Source organism: Podarcis filfolensis, assembly GCF_964270895.1.
Source record: "Podarcis filfolensis genome assembly, chromosome: 4".
Taxonomy (NCBI): domain Eukaryota; kingdom Metazoa; phylum Chordata; class Lepidosauria; order Squamata; family Lacertidae; genus Podarcis; species Podarcis filfolensis.
The window spans coordinates 37,239,540-37,261,051 of NC_139607.1; the positions used below are offsets into that span (position 1 = coordinate 37,239,540).

Sequence of the window (21,512 nt, forward strand, 5' to 3'; positions counted from 1 at the left end):
ACCTCCTATGACAGCCCATGAAGACCATTTTACTGGCCCACGAGCCACCCCTGAACCGAGCCGCCCGCTCGGTGCGGGAACTCGCCGAGCGGCACCAGAAATTGCATCTGCTCATGCGCAGATACTGGAAATCGCATCTGTGCATGTCCAGATGCTGAAAATCTCCTGAGTAGACCCTTCCTTCCAAGGAGCCCCCTGGTGGGAAAGCTTCTTGGTAGCAAATAAGCACTCCTATCCTGTCTCTTGGGCTTCCCACTGAGTGTCCTGCTGCCTTTGTAATTGAGTCTACAATGCCCAGATGAAATGTCCATGAGGCTAGGTGCCTTGAGATGCCTTAGGTCTGCAATGGGTTCTTCTACATCCCCAGCTATGTTGGGGTCCTCTATGGGGGACCACTGCTCTTTCTTGGAGGTCTCCTGGGGGTTCTGGCTGGGCAGGGTTCTGTCAACCACAGTCATCTCATGCATAGCAAGCACTTGGACAGAATAAAGGTGGCAACTGTTGGGTCAAAACACCTCTATCGGTTCCTACAATTGGAGCCAACTTGTGCAGGATAGTTTTGCCCGGTACAGCTGAAATGAAAAACTATGGTTTCTCTTTATGCTCATGATACTTAGGTCATTGGCTCCCTCCACTAGCACAACCACAAGGCAGAGATTGAATATTTCCTCTACAGATTTCAGTTAACGACAGTTTAGTGTTGTTCCAAATCCAAAACTGATTATGATTTGTTGAAATAAGCCAGTGTGCTTCGTAAGTTGTGAATTGAAGTTTGCTCGTTTCAGTAAACCATAGTTAAAATTATCCACAATGTGATGCCAGATTCTCTAAAATGCCTTGTAACTGTGATGCTTCTGGAAACAGATTGGTGTGCCTTCTTTTGCTAGTGATAACAAAAAAATTATCCATTCTTTTTTCTGATTAAATGTCAGGGGTATTTTTTTGTCTGGCAGTAGATGGGGAATATCAGTATAAATTTCAGAGGTCCATTTTAAAAAACCCTAATGAGATGTGGATTATGGACCAATTTGCAATATCAACCCTAGCTATCCTTCAAGTTTGTTACAGCTGATACATAGCAAGTGGTTGTCTAGTGACAAATCTAGATCAATTTGCAGCCTGTGATGATGTGATTTCTTCCACATGTTTAATATCTGGCTGTGAATTGATCTGAGTGTGAAACAAGCCAGAAAGCTGCTTCATTGTGATGGTCAGCTACAACGGACACTTATGTGTGTATTTGGGACTGATCTAGAGTTGGGTGACTCCAGTTGATAAAGTTGAAAAAGATGTTGACTTTTAATAGTGTGGAGGATGGTGGTTCTGTAATAAATTCTATCGCAAACCACAATGTATAATAGCATGTGAGCACAAAGGTGATGGAGAAGGGACATGCAATAAGTAACTTTATATAGCATTAGATCATCAGCTGACATATCAGGAAGTGGCATCAATTGATGGTATCAGCTAGTTGGCATGAATCACTTGATCTCAAATAGTTTAACCTTGGGTTTAACAACTTATACGTGATCAGGAATTTCAGGCAGGCAAGCAATTGGGCTAGCATGGAAATAAAGTGAACAGAACGAAGCAGATTCCTCTTCTTGGTATAAGGGAGATATTTCACTAGCTTCGTATCAGGCTGGTATTTTTGTGGCATTATGTACAAGGCTGAAGTACTTCCCACTTAGAAATAGTGTATATTCCTGTTTTCCTAAGCTGGTCAGTGAGGACTTCACTTTCGACCCGATTTGAATCAAAGTTGTTTTCCTTTAGTTTGAAAATAGCAAATCATTCAACATTTGAAATTGGGTGGGCATCCAGCTATGTCTGATTACGCCATTGACTTTATCTCCTACTGTGAGTTACAGTCCTTGTTGAAATTTAAAAGTGGGTCATATTCATACTTACAGCTGTGTCGCGTCAACAGGGATGCTTCAGTATAAAAGACTTAACTGATTCTGTGCACAAATGAACTTCATAGATCATTACAAAGTTACGAGGAACAAGGATGAGAATGAAACTAGGGGATTCCCAGAATTTTTTTGAGACAGGACCATTGTGGCCCTTGTGTTCTGAAACAAATATGTTGTGCCAACACACTTTCAGCACCCATGTTGTGTGGTTGGACTTCTTTCATAATTGCAACTCTTGTTCATAAACTTTCCACTGTTTTGTGCTGGAGCAACTAATTCATGTGAGTGTTGCCCCATCACTGGCTTTATTTATTCTCTTCACACAGCATCCTGTTGTGGAACAGCATCCCTGTTGAGATGTGACAGGCACCCTCTATTTGTACTTTCTGGAAACAATTGAAGACATTTTTCTTTTCACAATCTTTCAGAGCTGGATGAAAAGCAGGGAGAGAAGCAGTCAGGTTTATTTTTAGGTCTTTGTCTTGTGAGTTAACCTGTATTTAGTTTTTTTTTATTGTTTCTAAACCCATTTTTGCTGTTTGTATTGCATTGTTGCAAATCACCTTCACATTTACATGAAAGCAAAACACATGAATTCAAATAATATAGAGATGTGTGTGTATATTGGCTATTCTGGTTTTTTAATCTTAAAAGTGGCAAGTTTTAAATTGTCTGGTTCAACAACATCTCACCCACCACCAATTTATTTGCTGTTCAACCCCAAGCAAATTTATCCGTATCAGAATCTGAACTTGAAATTTGTTAAGAACACAAGAATCTGAATAAGCACAAATGTCCTCTTTTTATGTCAAACTGGCAACCTAGCAAGCATCAGTGCATCTCCAGCACAAGCAGCTCATTATCCAAGACTTGGACATGTGGAATTGCAAGCTATAAATCTACTAGAGGAGGAAGTAGGATGTCTGCGGCTAATTTGGAAAATGTAAAAGGTCAATTGACTTTCTGAGATTCAAAAAGAAATCCAGCGTGCTCATACTAAAGTGAGGACTTCTTAATGTTGTCTTTGGAGTGTAAAATAAAGGTTTGCACTAGCCTACTTTGCCTAGAAAGCTTGAGGGTTGACTGATCTCAGTACTTTGATGCTGAGATATATCAGGCGCTAAGGAACTAAATTAGAGTGGTCATGTGACCAAGGTTGCAGCGTTTGAAGGTGCCATCTCATTCAAAGGGCTATGAGGTTCAAGTCCAGGTTAAAGAAGGCAGAACTGTGTTGGAGGTTGAAACTGCCTATCAGCAGTTATCACTTGGGCAGCAGAGTGAGTAGGCAGACAGGTTCACTTGGTCACAGTCTTCCCCACTATGGTGAGATGCATTGTATTTCTTTTTAACTTTATAGTAATTATTTTGAATAGTGCATCTAAACACATAAATCAGCATGCACATATTTTATACAGCTCCATGCTCTCTTTTGGGGTGTTTGCTTTTCCTCTCCCTCCCCCTTTTGTTTTTGTTTTGTGATTCATCTGTGGCCACACTAAACTACATGTTGGGAGGCAAATAATGGAATGGGGAAATGCCTCTTTAACTGAAGAATGCAACAGAATTTTAAAAGCCAGAACTGACTCAAACTTGTGGGCATTCAGTGGGACAGTTTTCTGGCAAGATGTTCTACTTTTCCACATGGAGGGACCTTTTAAATGGTTTTGTTTTTGTTTTTTTTTTTTTTTGGTTAATGACCATCTTAAGTGCTGTCTCCTGAAGAGCTACAAAAGGAGGTTGACTTTATTCACATGAAGAAATGCAAGGAAAGAGGAACACGTGTCTGAGAAGTCTCCTTGAGCAGGGAAATCATCCAACCAGTTTTTGCTGTAAGTTTGGGGGGCAGTGAGGCAGGGGAGACAAAGGGGAGCCTGTACATGCAAACTAGCAAATAGCAAATTAACAATCCACAACTGAGTCAACAATACTTCCAAATAGTTTACCAAATAAGGGCATGGACTTTCAGTAGGTTCTCCAGCCTGCTTACCAGAAGGCCATTGTGGCTTTGTGTGTCGAAGATTGGGACCTGACAGGAACAGGGCAGAGCTGCTGTGCTCAGGCAATAATTCATAGAGAATTATCTTTTGATCTAGAAGGTACCATTACATATACATATGTTCATGAGCTCACTGCCACCAAACAATGTGTTCAGATGTGATGTCAGGTCAAAACAGATCAGTCTAACACAGGGATGGGAAACCTGTGCCCTTCACATGTTGTTGGACTCCCAACAAGCTATGATACTATGGCTTACGATTTCATGGAACATGGTTTTTCCTTTCTTATGTATGAGCCATATAAATATCTGAAAACATACCTAAAAAACGAATACTACAGATGGACGGATGTGTATCCCAAATCTGTATTTGAATTGCAGAGTGCAGTTCTAGAGATGAGTCCATCTGTTGCAGTTTGCTGCTTATTTGGGGAGCCAGGAATTTTTGTGGTGCCACGTTACTTCTTTCTGAGCAGGTCAATATATTATGGGACTGGTCCTGGAAGAGGACAGGTGCATGTTTTCTTGCTCACAAGAGTAGTTCACTTTTGGATGGTATCCTTAAGCAGAACTGTTTTATGCTGGACCATGCATTTACGGTGCACTGCACCCTGTATTCATGATGCCGGAAGAACAGCAGCAAGTCTAAAGTCATTTTTACAAGGATAATCATCCAAAGCCACAGAGCATTTCAGAATTATTGGAGGAGAATGATGAATATCTGCTTGTCTTGGCCTTAGGCTTTCATATGTTGCAAATGAATGGTAGTGATAGCCTGTGCATTTTACAGATTTTCTTTAAAAAATAAATGTATAAAAATAAATCAAGGGAGGCAGCTTGGAAATACTTAAAGATTACAAGGGAGAAAGAGCTCACAGGTGTGTTTCATTGACACTTGCCTTCTGCTATGGTAATAACTGATTTTATACTGTAAACCTAGAAAATAAAAATACTGAATAAATACTGAATGCTGAAAAAATGGAATGTGCCAGACATCCTGTGCCCATGTGTTTGGTCATGTTGTTTGGTTGCCTGATTGTTATCTTCCAAAGCAACTACTGTATTCCGAACTTAAAAATGGAAAGTGTAATGCTGGTGGTCAACAAAAGAGGTTTAAAGACTCTCTCAAGGCAAATCTAAAAAAAGTAGTATAAACACCGACGACTGGGAAACACTGGCTTGTGAGCATTCCAATTAGAGAACAGCCTTTACCAAAGGTGTCATGGGCTTTGAAGACGCTCAAACTCAGGATGAAAGCGAGAATTGTGCTAAGAGAAAAGCTCATTTGGCAAACCATCACTGTGATCAGCTCCTGCCCGGAAACCTATGTCCCTACTGTGGAAGGACATGCGGATCCAGAATTTGCCTCCACAGTCACTCACGGACTCACTGCTAAAACTGTGTTCATGGAAGAAAAACTTGCTTGGCTACGAGTGATCGCCGAAGAAGAGTTGCAATGCTAGAATAGTATCATTGCAGTTTTAGGTTCTATAATGTTGCACTGATACAACAACAGCCTAGCAGATATTAATTAATGCAAGGTACTTAATAAATAGCATGACTTTTAAAAGAACCAAAAGCCCAATTGATGATATATATTTGCAAATGATCCATCGGAATTCAGATACTGTCCATTATGCAATTAGCTACATGTGCTTATGTCTAGTTGGTGACACTTATAGACTGTATCTGCTTTGCTCAGTGAGGCTGCTTTTATTGGCTGCATCTCTTACAAAGGGCTTTTAAGATGGCAGGAAAGGCTGTTGTTCTGGGCATTACACAATTTTCATCTAGATTAGTTTTGTGTTAACTTTTTATTGGTTGCACTAAATCAAAGAAGTATATTTTCAGATGACTTCTTGTGGAATACTGGGGCAGAGGACCTTATTACAATTATTTTCTTATCCGGCATGACTCAAATGCTGTCACAATTGCCCCAGCAGCTATGGCAGTGGATGGGCTTCATAAAACAGTGCCCCTTCCTTCTGAAGCAAATTATGATGTGTGCAAAATCAAATGGGAGAGTCCTTTCAGGGTCATACTACTTCCATCTGCAAATGGACATTAAAATATAAATATACTGTACAAAAATGAATCTGACTGGCATTCTGAAGTGACTTCCACAACTCTGCCTCATGATTTTGCTGAAGCTGTGGTTTAGAGATAAATGGCAGACTGACTCACACAGCTTGATTTCTGATAGTGGGCATAGCCAAATCTCCAGTTGTAGATTCTCCACATGGGTTATTGATCTACCTCTGCCCTCACAACCATTCACAGCAAAGTTCAGGGGTTAATTTGAAATTGCAGTGGACTTCACAGGCAGATGACAAAATGTGGACAGGCATAAAACAAACCTGACGTCTGAAACCACTTGAATTATAACTCTCAGAGCTCCTATGATTCCCAAGATGATATCAGTCAAGGCTGGAGAACCTGTGACTCTCCAGATTTATTGTATTTTATTTTTAAGACCCACCAACTCATAAGAAAATATAATGGCAGGGCATAATAAAAACATTAAAACAAAATGAAGTCATAAAATACAGAACAAATGACCAACAAGAGAATCTAATTAATTCTCTGACAATGCTTGGTGAAACAGAAGTGTTTTCAGCAGGTGATGAAACACACACACCTTTTAGCTATAGAAATATGGCAATGCATATTGTTCGACTTTAAGGGGCTTGTCTATTCTATCCCCAAAAATGGTACAATGCCTGTGTCCTCACTTGCTGTTTTGTGTGGTATTGTTTATCTGCTGAATCTCCCTGTAGAAATTAAACAGTTTTTGTTATCTGAGAGTGAGATACACATTTTTGATTAGACCGTGTAAGCTTCAGTTACATTTCCCTGTACTAGCTTTGAAAATACCATGTAAGTTTTGTTGATTCTTAAAAGTCCCCCAGTTGTCTGTAGCGATGTAATGCAAAAGAGTTATGAATATCTTTGCTCAAAAATCAGGAAGTTGCTCCAACAGGGGGAAGAATTATGAAAACATAGCATTGTTAGTCTTTAGCCAACCCCTCCCCCCCAAAAAAAATTATGCCCCACATAAATAAAATACAAACAGTACTTCCAGTGTTTTTGATGCTCATTTTGAAAGCATTCATGATGCTCACTTTTATCCAACAGAGGTAGCATATTTTATAAATGGAATGTAATTCATTTGTTGGCAAAAGTCTACAGTATTGGCAAATAGGGGATTGCGAACATTTGGGCAGATATGGGGGTTGCCAGCATGGTGTTGGTGGAATTATTATTTTGATTTATTAAATGAAACCATTTGCCAGTTGTTTGAAAACAGTGTGCAATGCTAAGATCCAGATCATAAGCTGAACTGAGATGATGTGAGATATATAAATGCTAGTGGGACCTGCAACAGAATGTTGCCATGTGGATTTCTTGTGTTCAGGGTTCCTTCCAACTGCACCACACTAGCAGTTTAGCTATATGTGGTGCCTATTGCCCCGATAATACCCTTCTGTGAAAAACCAATTACAGTATGGTTATGTTTAAATTCTGTGAATAAAACAATGCTAAAAGGAATCAGTTTGCTTAATCCACTATGAAGTTTTGCTGAGAAATCTGAACCCCTTGTGAATCAAACCTGGTATGTCAGCTGCTATGTGATGATATGAAAATATCATTTCTCCAGTTCTTTACAAAATTTAGCGTTTTTCAAAATTTAGCATACAGACTCAGCAGTTGTTAAAACCATTTCTAAAACATTTATTGCACTGCAGTATTGGTTGGAAAAATAAAATGGGTGGTGGGGAAAACTAAATCAGAATTTGGTTAGCAGCTTACTATTTACATTTCCCTTTCTTTGCATTCTGAACTTGAGGATCAACTCACCTCTTAGCAGAGAGGGGCTTTCACCATGTGAATTTTTTAGAATGCGTTTGCTTCACCACATTTTTTGAAGTCAACATGGTCTTTCCCTGTTCATGACGAGGATGGCGCAGTGCCCTCTGGGGCCGCTTAGATACTACATGCTCTCCCCATGTGTTGTGGCACCTGCTCCCACATTGTTTGGTCCCATGTTGCATTGGTAGCATCTGCAGAGAAGGAATCACATGGGTCAGGCAGACGACAGGATTCCTTCCCATGGCATTGCTGAGCTAGCAACACCATTTGCAGATATTACCAGTGTCAGCTGGGAGCAGAGCACTGCAAAAGTAACATACGAGTCAGGTCTTATAACTGGCATTTGTTTTCCAGAGTGGCTTACCAGATGATAAAAGCAGCTGCAACTTCTTTGCCAAATGTCATGTTATTAGTATGGCTTGTTACAGGTTGATAGACCCCCATGCGGATGTTGCTATTCCTAGGTTCTGTTTTACAATTAGTTTGTTGGGGAAGTTTGTTAATTTATTCTGTACTGAATTTGCTTGCTGGTGGAGTTTTAATAAACCACAGCCATACTTTTGAGCTTGTGCCGTTTTTATAAGCTAAGACAGAAAGGTCAAAATATATAATGGGGCTTTGGACTGCGGTCACTTAATATGTGGACAGGAATCAACATACAGTGGTACCTCTGGTTACGTACTTAATTCATTCTGGAGGTCCGTTCTTAACCTGAAACTGTTCTTAACCTGAAGCACCACTTTAGCCAATGGGGCCTCCCGCTGCTGCCGCACCGCTGGAGCACGATTTCTGTTCTCATCCTGAAGCAAGGTTCTTAACCCGAAGTACTATTTCTGGGTTAGCGGAGTCTGTAACCTGAAGCGTATGTAACCCGAGGTACCATTGTATACACTTTTCAGAAGAGAGTGCCCCCAGCCTTTTGGAACACGGGACACCCAGACCACACAAATCCATGACCTGGAGGCCTAATTTCCATTGTAATTTTTGGGCAAGTAAGAAACAGCAGAGTCCTTTCTGAACATTGGGTGAGACTCCTCCAGTTTCTGACCTTTTCCATACCTTGCAGAAATAACAGATGATTCACCCTTACAGAGGATAATGGGGGAAGGGAACTCTGGCCACGCCACACAACAGTTGGCTGACTGGCAAGCTGAGCTAACATTTGTGTACCCCTGTCTGTGAAGAAAATGACTTTCTGTAAGCACACACACATTATGGAAAGTGGACCCCCACCCCCTGTGAATACATTTATCTAACCTATCATGCCCTATTGCACTTTCTTGTTTGGGATAAAGTTCTCTTTCCCCACGTTTTTCTATTCCTACCCTCAAAGACGAAGGCACCCAGCCAGCATGTGACATGAGTTATATGAAAATTCTTTCTAACCTGTTGGAAAAAGGAATTGAGCCATATCCATGGAACCCGTCTGTGTCGTTATTTTTAACTATGCTATATTGAACATGAATTGAACTCAAGGTTAAACCACAAAGGAAATACTCTTTCAGTCTCTGTTTCTATTAATACAGCGTGGTACACCTATGTAGGTCTTAGTTTGCTGCCACTCTGGTTTATATTCAGTAGGAAACATACTGCCTGTGGTTCAGGTTCAGTTCTGTTCATTGTCTTAAATCTGTTTGAAACCAGTTTTCTGGTCCATCTGCTCTTTGAGTTAACTTGGGGCCTGTTCACGTAAGGCAATTTCCCCATCATGCCACCCGTCCCAACAGTTCCTAGGTATGGCATCAGAAAAGGAAGAGTGCTGCTTGAACTGAAGCACCATGGATATATCAGTAGCTATTTCCATTACTGAGTGAATTCACGTGTTGATGGATCACTCCATAGTGCTCTCCACATGATCATGTTCAATAAATGGAATAAGCGGCTCAGAGAAAAACCCTGTATGGAATGGCCATAACATCATAATGGTTTATGTGTGCCTGGAATTAGAATCTCCTAGAGGCCGGGCCAGCCAGAGATTCTCCTTTAATTCAGGTGATATTTTTGGTTGATGTACAATCAGAAAAGCTACCATAACAGCACTGAAAACTGAGTACAGTGGTACCTCGGATTACATACGCTTCAGGTTACAGACTCCGCTAACCCAGAAAAAGTACCTTGGGTTAAGAACTTTGCTTCAGGATGAGAACAGAAATTGTGCAGTGGCGGCGCAGCAGCAGCAGGAGGCCCCATTAGCTAAAGTGGTGCTTCAGGTTAAGAACAGTTTCAGGTTAAGAACGGACCTCCGGAACGAATTAAGTACTTAACCTGAGGTACACTGTAATAGCACTTCCTTTCATGGGGCTTGTGGCTAGAACAAAGTTAGCAATAAGTAATAAAGCTTTTAGTGTAAAATGCATTCCATTTTTCCCCACCTCACCGCTATCAAGGCCAAATATACACTGTTGTCTGATAATAGGTGTTACATAACTCCACCTCCCCACCTGCCACTTGATTCCTTTGTAGAGTTTGCCACAGACCTAGCAGACATATCCATGGTGAACAATACATCATTATGTTAACAGTTACATGCTGCCAAGTGCAAAATGGCTTTCTGACCTACATGTTATCGTTCCAGCAAAAGAAGTATACTCACTATGCCTAGTGGTCCATTTTTCTGCACATAAAAAGTCCTGCATCCACATGGTCTTGTTGACCATGGTATTAAACAAACACACAGGATTTATTTTCTGCACTATACACATAAAATGGATTCGTTTGGTTGCTTATTTGTTTTGTGTAAATCATTACTTATGGTTACCATATTTCAAAAAGTGAAAATCCTGAAACAAAAGTTGTAGAGCATTTTTTGGCAAAGTTGTTGTTGAGATTTCGTTTTGGGCAAAGTTGTTGAGCTGAAATTACCTTTTGGGCTGCCATACACATGGATTTCCCCAGACATTTTAACTGATTTTTGACAATTCCGCCCAGACGCTATTATCAGCGGACAAATCCTGGATATGTCCGGGATATTTTCCAGACGTGTGGCAGCCATACATTAGTATATATTAAGCAAGCAATTATTTTCTGGTTTGAATATCCAGAGTTGTTCTGTTCCTGACAAGCTATGCTATCAATGAAAAAAGGTAGGGGCATGAGTGAGTGTGTATATTCCTTTTCCTTTCTGTTTACCTGCTCTCAACGATGCAATTGTTTTTAAAAATAATAATAATGGCAAGCTGGCATTTTGACTACAGCAGTATTAATGGAATAGGGTCCCTGTTACCAATGATTCAGTCATCTGTCAGCCTGATAAATGGATTAGTGTAAGAGGTATTCCAGCGGGAAAATGTAGCCCATAGGGCTTCCAGCTAATTATATTTAAGTTGTTTAGTACTGCTGGGAAGCAGCATCCAGGCAATTGCTGAAAGCTTTGATGCAACGTGCCCCATTAGAGTTTGTGTTCAGAAACTCATTATCCTTTCAGGTTTGTGCTGGATGGATTCTAGGAAGCTGACATGAAATGGAGAGCAGCAATAAATAGCCAAGAAGACATTTTAATTCAGCTTCTGATCCATTTTCCTGATTCAGCAACTATTGGCGTGTATGATTTGTATGCCATGCCTGCGTTCAAGGGACAACTATGCTTTTACTTGGTGTGGTATCTTTACAGATCTTTTTACGCTATCATGCATCCAGATAATAATGTGATTTGATCTTTCCAAATCAGAATTTAGATCAGGAGAGTGCTATGCATTCCTGGGATCCCAGGTGGCCCCAAGAGCACAAAGTGCCTTTCTTAAGGTATCTGTGTCTGATCGCTTGATTGCAATTGTCTCCTAAGTGCCTGACCTCGCAGCCATTATCTGAGCCTTATGACTTCAGAGTTTCACTAACTCTGGTGTGCTCCTTGTGGGGCTGCCCTTTAAAACCACTCAGAAGTTAACAGCTGTTTCTGGATGCAGCTGTCAGTGGTAGCCGCAGAGAGCATATTACACTAGATATCAGATGTCAGTGTTTGCTTTCGGATGCAATTCACTTTATTTCCCCCTATCCTCATTGTGTGGGCATTGCATCTTGCTGGCTCTCTCAGAAAGCCATGCCAGTTTAATCTTACAGCTATGTTTCCTCGCCCCATCCCCCAATGGCTTGCTTAATCTTGCCTATCCTGGTATGGATACAAGTTATTTTTAATGCGTTCTCGAAACGTGATTGACTGATAGGTGTTTCTAAAAAGATGCTGTATACAGTGGTACCTCAGGTTACATACGCTTCAGGTTACATACGCTTCAGGTTACAGACTCCACTAACCCAGAAATAGTGCTTCAGGTTAAGAACTTTGCTTCAGGATAAGAACAGAAATCATGCTCCGGCGGCCCGGCGGCAGCGGGAGGCCCCATTAGCTAAAGTGGTGCTTCAGGTTAAGAACAGTTTCAGGTTAAGAACGGACCTCCGGAACGAATTAAGTACTTAACCCGAGGTACCACTGTATTGGGCATATTCCTAGCACTCATGACAGTAAGAGGGTCGATAATGGGAAAACATACCACGTAGTAGATGTTCCTATTACATTTGACTTATTTCCACACAATGTGGTTGTGAACTTGCTGTTGCCTCAGTTCTCCAGACAACCTAGTGATTTATCCTTCCCAAGAACAGGCCATGGGCAGATAGTCAGTCAGAGGAAAGGTCATCTATGAGAAATTGTTTTTCTTGCATTCCATAGGGACATAAGAAGCTGTCTTACACCAGATCAGTATTATCTATATGACTGGCAGTTTTTCTCCAGGGCTTCAGACAAAGGACATCCCTAGCCTTAGCTGGATATGCCAGGGATCAAACCAGGGGCCACTGCATGCAAAACAAATGTTCTACCATTTGCAGCCCTTATTTATTTATTTATTTATTTATTTATTTATTTATTTATTTTCTGTGCCCTTCCCTCTTTGCTTTTACTGTCTACATCAGTCATAGGCAAACTCAGCCCTCCAGCTGTTTTGGGACTACAGCTCCCATCATCCCTGACCACTGGTCCTGTTAGCTAGGGATGATGGGAGTTGTAGTCCCAAAACATCTGGAGGGCCGAGTTTGCCTATGCCTGGTCTACATTACTAATTCTTTACTTCCTTTATGAGAAAGTCAGCTTTCTATGTACCATTTATTATGGCTTCCCTGCTTTCCTAGCTTTCCTGTTGTGGCTACTTCTGCTAGTAGGGTATCATATTATGGGGATTCACTAAAACTAAGCTATGTGCTGTTCCCATAAAAACTTCCGCAATGCCCCTAATGCTGTAGAACTCATAATCTCAATCTCTCTCTCTCTCAAGACACACTATAACCCCCTCTCCTCAAACGTCTTATGTTGGTAGCGTATCTGAAACTGGAGCAAAACCTTCCCATTATTTGTACTGATTTGCTTTCAGATTGTTTGACATATAGGATGACACACGGGGAGCTGCCTTATACCAAGTCAGATCATTGGTCCATCTAGCTGAGCACTGACTGAAAGAGGCTGTCCAGGGCTTCAGGCAAGAGACATTCCCAGCCCTGGTGATGCTGCAGATAGAATCTGGGGCCTTCTGCATGCAAAGCAGATGTGGTGCAACTGAGCTACAGCCTTTTCCTTTATTGCATTTCTATTGTGCATGTTTAATAGAATATTCTGGAAAACACCCTGATGTTGGGAAAGATGGAGGGCACAAGGAGAAGGGGACGATAGAGGATGAGATGGTTGGATAGTGTTCTCGAAGCTACCAGCATGAGTTTGGCCAAACTGTGGAAGGCAGTGGAAGACAGGAGTGCCTGGCGTGCTCTGGTCCATGGGGTCACGAAGAGTCGGACACGACTAAACGACTAAACAACAACAATAGAATATTGTCTATATTGATTCATTGCGGGGTATGGAAGTTTCTTTACTAGTAATAATAATTTTATTATTTGTAAACCCACCCACCCCCACCTGACTTGGTTGCTCCAGCCACTCTGGGTAGCTTCCAACAAATATAAAAACATAATAAAACTTCTCTATACAGGGCTGCATCAGATGTCTTCTAAAAGTTATATAGTTACTTATCTCCTTGATATCTGATGGGAGGGTGTTCCTGTGGCAAACTGCCTTATGTCCTTTAGAGAGAGAAAAAACATTAGCTATAAAAAAGAATGAATAAATAAATATTAAAAATGTGATCCTCTTTCTATCTATATACAGCTGCAGAGCTACCAAAAATGCCTGTGGATTGCTTGGTACACGCCATCTCTTAGTTTTATAGACTTTTTCTTTCTTACTTACAGTGTAGTCCTCTGCAGAAATAGGTGCACTTAAGTTCATGGAAATCAATCGGTCACCAGACTTCTGCCAGCTTGGTTAGCAGATGGGATCGAGTTTCTATAATTACTGTGGATATTGTCTGCATCCATTGAGGAAGAAAAGAAGACTAGAATAAGAAAGGGCAGAGAATGGCGCATTTATGTAATATTCATGAGCACGTTAATTTCCCCCCTTCAATATTGCATGTGCACTGTCTGTGTGAATTCTCTACATATTTTCCCAGCTGTGAGCTGAGTATCAAGAAACAAACTAGGTTGCATTTGTAGCTGTAAATATATACCGGTACATTATTTTATTCTGATCTGTATGGCTCTCTAAAAAGCAAGTGTGAGCAAATCTTGGGTCCAAGCAATCTCTCAGTAAAACGGAGGCTTCCTCTGCTCCAGGCCTGATGTCAGCACTCTGCATGCTTGTGGTCCATGTGTCCCAGTGGTGATGCCTACGTTGGTTTGCCCACTTGGCCTTTTCCTCCAAACATTGCTACCTATATATACTTATGCTGGCTTGGGCCTATGGCAGCAAGGCCACTGGCTTCAAAACTAGGCTTTTTACTGTGGGAGCCTGTACTACCTGATGCCCAGATGACAGTGGGTTTGCTGATAATAGCAAATTGTCCAGGGCAAACGTAAAGTGTGGTATGTTGAGGCAAGAAAAATCCACAGTAAACACTCATGGGGCCTGAACTGGCAGTGACTGTTAGGTATGAGGGTTGTAGTGTGTCTACTTGAAGATGATGTTGATCCATTGTGTTGCTGCTGTGTGTGGGGGGGGGGGGGAATTCTGTTCTAGGAATCATTACAAGGGGAGTGCCAATAGCAGAATGTTATTATACAAATCTTAGTGAGTACTGTGTACAGTTCTGGTCTCCACGCCTCAAAATGTCTGTTGTAGAACTCTGAAATGGTCTGTAAAGGTCCATCAAAATTATTGAGGGGCTGGAGCTTCTCTGTGAGGAAATGTTTGGGGGCTTTTTTTTTAGTTTAGAAAAATGGTGAGCAAGACAGGACTTGATAGAAAAGTACAGGAATCTTCATGGTGGCAGGGAAAGTGGATAGAGAGAAACTTTTCTCCTTCTGTAGAACTTGGGGCTTTCAAGTGATGTTTAATGTTGGAAGCTTCAGGGCAAGCAAAAGAACAGATTTCACACAATGCATAGTTCAACTGTGGAATGTGCTGCCACAATATGTATTGATGCCCACCAACTAAGATGACTGTAAAAGAGGGTTAGATAGATTAATGGAGGATAAAAAAGTAAAGGTAAAAGACCCCTGGACAGTTAAGTCCAGTCAAAGGCAACTGGGGTTGCGGCGCTCATCTTGCTTCAGGCCGAGGGAGCCGGCGTTTGTCCACAGACAGCTTTTCAGGTTGTGTGGCTAGCATGACTAAACTTCTTCTGGCACAACGGAACACTGTAATGGAGACCAGAGTGCACGGAAATGCTGTTTATCTTCTGGCTGCAGTGGTACCTATTTATCTACTTGCACTGGTGTGCTTTCAAACTGCTAGGTTGGCGGGAACTGGAACAGAGCAATGGGAGCTCACCTTGTTGTGGGGATTCGTAGCTCCGACCTTTTGATTGGCAAACCCAAGAGGCTCGTGGTTTAGACCACAGAGCCACCTGCGTCCCTTTAATGGAGGATGTTAACCATGATGACTACATTTAGTCTACATATAGTTGGAGACAGTAAGCTTCTGAATACCAGCTGCTGGAAAGCACAGGAGGAGAGTGTGCTGATGCGCTCAGGTCTTTCCTGTAGGCTTCCCACAGGGACCTGTTGCAAACAGCAACATTATCAGAAACGGAAAAAGAAAAAGTGATGTTGGGAAAAGAGTGAAAAGCAGGAATGTAAACAGAAGCTTTGTGTGCTAACTTGGAGAAAATGGCCCTCCACCCACACAGCAGAGAAAGAAGCAGAGGTGAGGGTAAGAGCAGGAGAAATATAAAAGCACAGTAGAGTTGTAGCATCTCCATAAAGGTGGTAATGATAAACAGATAACGGGGGCCATAAGAAAGAACACAAGGGGAAGGGGGCTTGTTGCTGCTCCGTAAGTAATTCGTATTGAAGTAAGATTCAAAAATGAAATCACTTCAATGATAAAACAATAACTGAAAAGCTAAAAAAAGGCATTAAGTATAAAGAGCATAAGTATAAAGGCTGTGCCAAAGGCCGAGTCATCTTCTAAGAAGCACAGATAAAACCCCTATGATTTAGCTACAAGAATATAATTGAAAATAACAAAGGATTCTCATTTGAATTAAAACAGGAGGGGTGGGGGAAAACAGATTGCAAGTGGCCTAGAACAGAACTGGTAGAAATAAGACATGGAAAAAGAATAAAAAGGTCAATAGCTGCCCCTTCCCCCCCAAAAGAAGAGAAGTGGTAATTTTTTTTTTTTTTTAAAGAGCACTGACTTAAAGGGAAAGAACTGGAAGAAAGAGTGTGCAGTACAGAAGGGAGAATCGATGGGCCGATAGATTTTTTTTTAAAAAAAAAGTGGTAACAAGATCAAGGGACCAGGTGATTTCATATCTGGTAAAGTAACTGGAGAAAAAGAAGGTGCGTCAGATGGTAGGGTAGCACACATTAGTTTCTGGCCTCCGGCTGGTGTTGAAGTTATCCAGGCAGGATGGGATAGGTTGCTGCTGGAGCGAAGGTGTCGAAGTCACCAATACATTTCTTTATGAGGTAATATTTAGCCTGCTAAATTTAGCAGGAAAATGCAGTGCGAGTGGAAACTGGTACAGATACCATGCAGATTTTATCCTGGTTAGTAATGAGTTTGTAGATGGTTATTGGAAGCGGCCATCGCAATGCCATGTGTTCTTGGATGGAAAATCACAATGCAGCTGTGTAATGCTTTGCTCACAGATCTCTTTGTGTGCTTGTCTCCTGGCCTCAAAACATCTTTCTTTCTATTTCTTCTTTTGGAAAACATCGTGGCCTCATTTTTTTCCAGCTTCACGGCATGTTTATGGATGAAAACGCTGCCGTTTGCTACGGACTGTGATATTCATGGAAGAATTGGAGGTTATCCTTTGGGGAACGTTTGTGAATATTAAAGCTGTTCATCATTTCGAAAGAATACAAAACATTTGTTTTATGAATTTTGCAAATTGGCACACCTCTCCCTGTTTTTAGGAACTGAAATCTGCATCCCCATACAGGTTGGAGAGAGATTGTGTGTGTGTGTGTGTGTGTGTGTGTGTGTGTGTGTGTGTTTCCCTCCCACTAAACTGAAAATGTCCCAGTTAGCATTAAATCACCTGTGCTGGTGGTTAATGTTCAGAGGGCCCTTCCCTTTCAGGGATGGGCAGCCTGCAGAAAATGCTCTCTATCCGCCCATCTGATTGCTACCTTATTCCCTAATAACTACTTCTGTGTACCATGAATCAGCTCCTAGGTTTGTATGATCACAAGACATCTTCATGATTTGTTGTATTATCTAGTACTGTACATTTGAAGTGTTTCCAGAATGGCAATTATTTTTTTTTTCCAGTTGGCAATGGAAGGAAATATAAAAGGTTAATGATGTTCTACTTATGTAGAAGGAGTTGTTGCTTTGTTGTTCCCTCCGAGAATGCTCACACTTATGAGACCAAAATGGACAAAAAAGGAGGTCTCAGCAGATGGCTGGGAAACACTGAGGTTTGCAGAAGTGTGGAAAGTCTTCAAGGCGGGGAATAAACCAAAAATACTCCAGTGAGTTCCACACATGCTCAACTGTGCACAAAATACTGACTTGCTGTTAAAAGAGGAGAAATGGAAAGTCAAAGGGAAGCGGGAAAGGAATATTTAAAAAGGAAGGTGTAGATATAAAAGGGGTAGAAAGAAATAGCCAATTGCTATAGGTAATTTCCTGGTTCTCTGGCTTTTTGTTTCTTTTTCAACTTCTTCAGCCTCACACATGCGTACCAGAGATACTCTACCACATTTTACTATAATAATGCACATGCATAGTCTAATGTGGAGTGATTATTTATTTATTTTTAAAGCAATTTAAATAAAATAATAAGTTGTTGAAATATTACAATGATAGAAGATAACAATAATTTATGATAATTTTCCATTAGATGCGAGCTTTTTTCAGACAATTAAACATGCAGCCACACAATACCTGGCAGATAACCCAGCTGCATCCAACAATTATATTTATTTGTATTTTTGTTGTTTTTAATAACTTTAAAAAAAAGATAAAATGCTCTAAAAATAAAAAAGTAATAGAGACTGACTTATTCATAGTATTTACTCTGGGATGTGAACTTATTTTTTATGCCTCAGTGCACACTTGGAACTGAGCCCCTTTAAATTCAGTGGGACTCAACTTTCCTGCAGACAGGCATAGGATTGTACTGCAAGGTTTCTGCACATGTGACTTTAAGACACTTTCAGCAAACCCTTCCATTAAAATAAAAACATTTCATAATGGTGGCGTTCAAACTATTATTCAGTGATCAGTTTAATTTCATAAAATATGAAAATAGTTTGAAGAAGTTGGGTTGGTTGCAGGCATCCTTTTTAGCTTCTTTTTATTGGTCCTTTTTTGTTGCTATTCCAGTCTAAATTTTAAGATTAGTGTGGAAAAACCGATGGAGAGTTATGACTACATTCGTAGCCCATTTTTCTTCCATCATGGAACTCAAGGCAGTATACATGGGGTTTGGTGTGGTCTCCCATCCAGACACTGATTAGACCCCAGACCTGCTTAGCTTCAGCAAATGGCTGCATTATTTGTTCTCAGACCACACCTGGTCTTATACTGAGTCATCAATTCCAGAACTTTCCACTCCCAGCAGGACTTGGGTACAGATTATTCCTAAATTTGCTACGTTCGTTTCTCTCAATTGGAAAACCTGGGGATTTAGTGTAGGGACTTTTTGGATAGAAAATGTACTCTAATATTGAGCTGTGGCAGTTTTGTCTTAGATATGAGCTATGGAGCGCCTGCAGCACTTTTTCTGCACATACTGGGGTAATAAAAGAAGCCCTGGGCTACATCAGAGGTACCAACACTGTAGTTTTGTCCACTCTAGTATTGCCCTAGTTTCCTGGAGAAGTAACGCTGGTGTAGTAGCGAGGTATCCCAGCCAGGACTCAGAAGGAGTATGCCATACTTCTCAGCTTTACCCAGGTGATGTGGAGCTCATCTGTTCTCCAACAGCTTCTACACACCTAGTGTAACATAAGAAAGGAACCAGAGTGATCGGGCATGTCTCACAACTTCTCTATGTTCAAGTGTTTGCATACCAGTAGCCATGATGCCTCTTTTTAGCAGAACATATGAATGTACTAGGTTATCCCTTTGTTAGGCAATCACATGATGTTGGTGATGGGTAATAAACTGGAGCAGGAGACATGGATGGTCTTATCTTTCTATACAAACTTGATCTCATTAACCATGGCATCCTCTCATTCTAGATTTCTCCATTGTCGAATGTAGAGATCTCCATGGTAACTCAAACCCCCAACCTCTTCTCAGCAGCCTGCAAGAAGCAGTTTTCAACAGCTCAGAGGTCTCACGACCAGGTAATTCAAAAAATTAAAGAACTGGATATCTATTGGAAATAAAGTAATTTCTACATCTATTCCATAATAAATGAAACATAGCATTTTGATTCCTTATCTAAGTGTTTTACAAATGCTAGATTATAACAATTGCCATTTCTGAGATTATTAGAAAAACAGAAGTCACCATAATTGTTTTTAAGTGACAAGACTAGTGGAGCTGAGATAATCACAAATATTCCACCAATAAATGTTCTTCTCTTGCATCTCCTGCAGCATGGTTGGTGTTAAATAATTGCCACAGTAACCTTCTTACGATACAGTACAATACAATGCAATACAATACGAGAATAATTGGGTGCACTCTTCCCATCTTGGATCAAATCTATGCTTCCAGGTGCAGAGATAGTGCAGGATATTACACACCCCGGAAATTATCTCTCTCAGCTTCTGCCTTCTGGAAGAAGGTACAGGGTTATAAAGACTAGGACTAGCCGCCTGAGAAACAGTTTCTATCCAAATGCGATTTTGGTTTTAAACGCAGTGTAAGGAGTCTCTATGGGAGTATATTGTGTTTAAAAATGGGGTATCAGAATTTTTAGGGGGCTAACCAGGTTGGGATAGCTGGGATAGCAGGCTTGTTGGGTTTTGAATGTTTTATGTAGATTTTTCAATTTTGTTGTTCTGTATGGGACAATGACAATAAAGATTATCGTACTCCAGAAAATAAATAGGAAACATGTTTTTCATGGTGCCTAGGAAATATCACAGTTCAAGGGAAGTTATGGTTCCTGGTTCACCTAGGCATCAACCAGATTTCGATGTTTGTTGTCAAATCTGCCTTTAGACCATAACATTAAGTGGGATTTTCCTGTGTTAACAAGGTAATTCAACTGAAGCCTAAATTAGCTTACACTTTCTTTTTCTTCAGTTAAATGCCTTGTTAAAAAACAAATTGATTTGTATAATATGATAAATACCATGTTCTGGTACAATAAATAGGGTGGGGTGGGGTGCGGTGGGGAGGGATAATATTCAAAGTTGCTTTGATAAGAAGATGCCTAGAGAAATTTATAATATATGACGTATGAAAGATTGCTGTTTACCATGTCACAGAGAGATAATGGAGAGATAATTTGCATTTGTGTTCTCCTCCTCAGTTCAAAGTAGGTTATTAAACATTAACAAAACAAACAAAAAAACCCTTCTGAAAGCTAACCAGGTTCATAAAACTTTCTGCTATTTTGCTAGTTTACTGTATGCTGCTTTCAGTACTGATCCAGTACTGAGTCACATGGCAAATGATTTTCTTGAATAACAAGCTAGCACGACATTTATAATAATGAATATGCATGGCCCTCAAGGCAGAGTACCTGAACTCTGTAGCACTACTGAATCAGTAAGCTCAGAATCACTTCAGTGGGTGTAGAGTCAAGTTGCAGGATCCCAAACAGGTGCCATTTTGGAATCTGTACCCTTTAAACGACACTATAGACTAGTACACAGGACTTCATTTTCTAAGTCATCGTGTAGCAGGGAATGCTTATTTATTGATTGTATTTTTAACCCTGGTGATATGCTCTTTAGATGAAAATTATGTATATTGACCTGTTTTCCAAATTATTATTATTTGGATGTTTAGTCACCTTAAGAACGCTCCATTTTCTTAAAAACAAAAAGCTACCTCAAGTCAAGTTCACTTCTAAAAGTTGTTGGACAAGTAATATTTATTTATTTTAATCGTACATGCTTCCTTTTGACCTATTAAAAAAAATTAAACAATCATTCTTAAACAATAAATATAACCAGATGATGATGATACAGAAAAACATCATCAGCAGACAAAAAGCAATAAAACGGGTAACATAATAAAAACAATAAACTGACATCATAAAAGCCATAGATTAGCAACAGAAGCAGTAAGATATTAAAAATGGAAAAGAACAGCAGACCATGAACCA

General features: G+C 40.5%; 1 protein-coding gene across 3 annotated transcripts in view; it reads left to right on the forward strand.

Annotated features, from left to right (window-relative positions):
- Positions 1-21,512, forward strand: part of TBL1X (transducin beta like 1 X-linked) — a 135,756-nt gene that overhangs the window by 64,840 nt on the left and 49,404 nt on the right. For all 3 annotated transcript variants that reach the window (XM_083612155.1, XM_083612154.1, XM_083612153.1), the window contains exon 3: positions 19,465-19,572. The gene's annotated coding sequence lies outside the window, so the exon portion shown is untranslated. The remainder of the gene's footprint in view (positions 1-19,464; positions 19,573-21,512) is intronic.